The following is a 4,320-nucleotide window of genomic DNA, read 5'->3' as shown; positions in this document are numbered from 1 at the left end:
GGCCCTTCTCAGTATCTTTTCTGGTCTCTAATCCTGTGACTTCAGCTTAGGGAATCTTTCTCAAGCTGCGTGGTCTCCTTGTGTGGGCTTATCCATGCCCATGGCTTCAGCTGCCACTTATATGCTGGTCATTCCCCAATCTACATTTTCTTTTTCTTTGAGTCAGAGTCTCTCTATTGTCACCCTTGGTATAGTGCTGTGGCATCACAGCTCACAGCAACCTCAAACTCTTGGGCTTAAGCAATTCTCTTGCCTCAGCCTCCCAAGTGGCTGGGAGTATAGGCACCTGGCTATTTTTTGTTGCAGTTGTCATTGTTGTTTTAGCAGGTCCAGGCTGGGTTCGAACCTGCCACTCTCAGTGTATGTGGCTGGCACTATAACTACTGTGCTATGGATGCCAAGATCCCAATCTCCATTTCTTTTTTTTTTTCCCAGTCAAATACAAAATACATTTAAACTGGTCACATTATATAAAAAGTGTGCATTTAATCTTCAAAATAGTCAAGCCTCTAATCAGGTTAGGTTTTCCATACTTTTAGGCAGGACTTTGTGATTTCAATGAAGAAGTCATGGTGCAACTAACATCCCTGTAAGAAATAAATGACTTTTAAAACAAATTCACAGATATATACATGAGTGAAATGTACACAACACAGCAGCTACATGGGTGTTCAGGCAAAGGGTACATGATCAACAGACCTGTGATCCCTGCCTAAAGGGAAGGCCCCAGAAAGGACTCGGCAGCAGCATTCTACAGCACAAACGTGGCCGGCATCGTCCCTGAAAATGACACGGTTAGCTGACTGCCCTATAAGACACACTTGAGCCAAAAACATGTGGCAAAGGGCTTAGTTACAGTACATTCTACTGGATGCACTTGAAATAGTACAGTGTGGTTTTTTTTCTCCAGACTATTATAAATAATTTTTCATACTTTCTGAAAAAAATAAAAACTGAAACTTTCTTTCAGTCTGTGATGAAGTAAGGTAAAACCATACTATACATCAGAGCTAATTTACACTCTGCAGGACAGAGTACTTATCTGATTTATAAGTGTCCATCTCTCCTTCCTGTAGAAGGCAACCCTCCCAAGGCTCCAAGCTGGGATTGCTTGAAAAGACCAGGTGAAAAGTTCTCCAGTACAGCAAAGACAGCCAAGCCGTGACCCCTGACAGTGCAGAAGCCCTCCAAACCGGTCAGACACACATGAACATATGTGTCTATCTGAGCCCAGAGACAGTTCAATTGATGGGGTCTTGTACCACCAAGTAGATGCACTCCTGTGCTGGGCGTCTTTGTCTTCCAGATTGTTGAACACTTTTGTTTAAAAAACTCAAATGGTTTTACCCCCATGACTTCTTTCCAACTCAAAGCTACAGCTTACTCACAACCCAAGTCAGAAACACATAGACTGTATATACAGGTTTTTTGAATCCACAAATAAAAAAACACCCCACCAAAAACAAAACAAAACAAAAAAGAGAGTGAGTTGCAGCCTTGTCATTGTGTAAGTCACGGCAGCAGGGCCTGCCTTGGACACCCAGCCCTCGTTCAGTCCTGCTCCTGTTCTCCCAGCCCTGGTGGTCTCTACTTATCCTCTGTGGCAGCTGTCAGCATCCCCTTGTGGATCAGTTGAGACTGAAGAGTGTTGAAGATGTGGAGCTGCTGATCTGGCCTCAAGACCAGAAACTGCTGAATCAGTTTGCTCAGATTAGGGCCTCTGATAAAACTGGCGATGTACACATTGACAAAAGTGGCCATCAGATACTGGCAGTCAAAGTGATCCATGATGCCTCCATGGCCAGGAATGGTATTGGCAAAGTCTTTGATTTTAAAGGCTCGTTTGAATCCACTTGCGAAGACCCCTCCACAGGGACCGATGAGTGAGGCAAAGGTAGAGAGGGCGACCCTGTGAATCTGGAAGGGGTATATCCGGACCGTTTTCCAGCCAATGACGGGATCACCCCAGCAATGTTGTACTCCTGCAGGCGAAACAAGTCCAAGGGCTCACGGTCCACAGGAAAGCTGTTGGTATCGTTGTTTACTCCACAGGGCAGACAAATCATCTGTACCTGGACATCACACAGGACAGCAGAAGGCCAAATACCACAGTAGCAAAGAAGCCCCAGTGAAGCCTTCCCAGGGCTTCTTCAGAGAGAGCTTGATCAGTGGGGTCCAACCAAAGGAAAAGCCAAACATATAGGCCATGATGTCATTACAGATCACTCAAGAAATGGGGACAATGAACCAGATCATTCCTTCAAACAGGTTGTGGATAACAAGATGTGAGTGGGCTACAACAATCAGTAATGTTACATGAGTCCAGCCAAACATGTAGAACTGTAGTCGGTAATGCTTCTTGACCAGACTCAGTACAAACATGCAGAATCCTGTTAGAGACTAAAGGAAATGAACCGGTGGTATTTACTGAGGATCCACAAAGGCTCCTCTCTCTGGACCAGGGTGAAGAAGTAATCCGTCACTGACTCACCATAGAAGAAATAGTTCACGCACAGTAGAAAGTACCAGTTGAGGGTCCTGAACCAGGGCAAGTCATAGGAGTGGTAGACATTGTAGCCAATAGTGATGATCTCTTGGAAACACTTAATCTGAACACCCATCACAATTATCATTAAAACTATTGGTCCCAGGTAAATGATGATGAAGAAAAATGCAATTATGGCCAAAGTCAGGATGCCTCTCACCCACCAGTTTTTCCATCTTGAAGACAAGTTGGAAAGGGCCCTGTTGAGGATCTCCGGGGTATCGTCTGCAGGGGCTGGCAGGGGGAGCAGGTTCCGTCCGGCTCTCACTGTCCCATACAGTCTCTCCATCTAACTTTGCTTCCAACTCTGACTCTGGTCCTCGGGTGGTGCATCCAGCCCATGGGTCACCCTACGCCTCAGCTCAGTCATGCTGGAGATTCCTGGCAGACGTTGCTGCAGGCAGGCAGCTCAGCACCCAGGGCCGATAGTCCCCAATCTCCATTTCTATTCGGCCCTCTCCTGAGCTCCGGGCCCTATCTACCTATGGGATGTCTGAACCTGACTATTTTAATGGAGATCCAATCAAGTCTGAGAGCAAAGTGATCATCTTTACCGCCAGCCCCCCAATGGTCATTTTGGGGAATGGGCACCACAGTCCATCTGAGACCTAAGCTGGGAAACTGGGAGTCATCCTAGAATCCTGCCTCTTTCCAAACAGCAGTCAAGACCTTTTACATGCCTTCTTTCCGTCACCACTTCTCCACGCCTACACCCACTGCTCTGGTTTGGACATTCTTCATCTCTAACTTGTATTCTTGCAGTAATCAGGGCCCCCTCCGGAGACAGAAACCACACCAGTTATTTTAATAAAAATATATAAGTACACTAGAACCGCTGTAAGTTGACCACCCAAGGGACTGTAACAAACTGGTCAACATACAGAGGTGCTCAACATAAGGAACTAGCCATACATGTGGCACGTGTCCAGTGTGTGAAAATTAGGGCCACTGAAGGTGGTGGTCAATGTAGGGAGGTGATCAGCTCTGGAGGTTCTATTGTATATGGGATTTGATGTAAGGAATTGCTGACATGGCATAAAGTTGTTGTCTAGATAACTGAAAAGGTAGGAGAGTTAAAGACAACAGTTCTCAGACTTTAGCAGACTCATCCAGAGAGCTTGCACCCTGTTGAGCCTGACCTGGGGCCCGGAGTGGGACCCAAACGTTTGTATTGTTATCTAACAACTTCCCGGGTGATGTTGCTGCTGCTGGCCTACAGACCACACTTTAAGAACCCCTGCTCTCAAATATTATACAAGTACCAACCACAGGAAGCAGCTACCACTGCTGGAGCCGGAAAGCAAAGATTCTGATGAAGAGGCACTGATGTTTCTGACGCAGCTGTTTTTTGCAAGTGTTAAAAAACCAAAACCTGGATTCAGGGGCTGCGACAGGAAGGCACTGTGGCTGCTGCTGCTGCCAAAGTGAAAGGATGTGGCTGGGATGATGCCCAGAAGAACAGCAGACAGGTAGGAAGGAGAGAATCCCTTCTGCTGACAGTTACCAGCCCCCCTGAAAGGGGCTCCCAGGATGCAGAACTTTCAGTGCTAAAACTGGGAGAGTTCTGGGCAAATTGGGACAAGTTGATTACCCTACTTCTGCAGTCTCCTAGCAAACCCTCTTGCCAGAGCCTAACATAGAACCATCTGGCAAAGCAGAAATGTGGTTTCTCAGCCCCAGCATCAGAGAGCAAAGCAGAGGAGGGCGGGTTTGGAGCTGAAAGACTGAGACTGACTCTGCATGATCGTCCCTGTCCTGTCCAGCCCCTCCTCTGG

General features: G+C 46.8%; 1 pseudogene; it reads right to left on the bottom strand.

The window, feature by feature from the left end:
* Positions 1–1,587: 1,587 nt before the first annotated feature.
* On the bottom strand, positions 1,588–2,915 carry LOC100961283 (annotated as a pseudogene).
* Between the last annotated feature and the right edge of the window lie 1,405 nt (positions 2,916–4,320).

The sequence above is a fragment of the Otolemur garnettii genome, unplaced genomic scaffold (assembly GCF_000181295.1).
Source record: "Otolemur garnettii isolate 467f Iridium unplaced genomic scaffold, OtoGar3 scaffold00233, whole genome shotgun sequence".
Taxonomy (NCBI): Eukaryota; Metazoa; Chordata; class Mammalia; order Primates; family Galagidae; genus Otolemur; species Otolemur garnettii.
The sequence above is the reverse complement of the archived record's forward strand: the minus strand, read 5'-3'. Positions and strand labels throughout refer to the sequence as shown.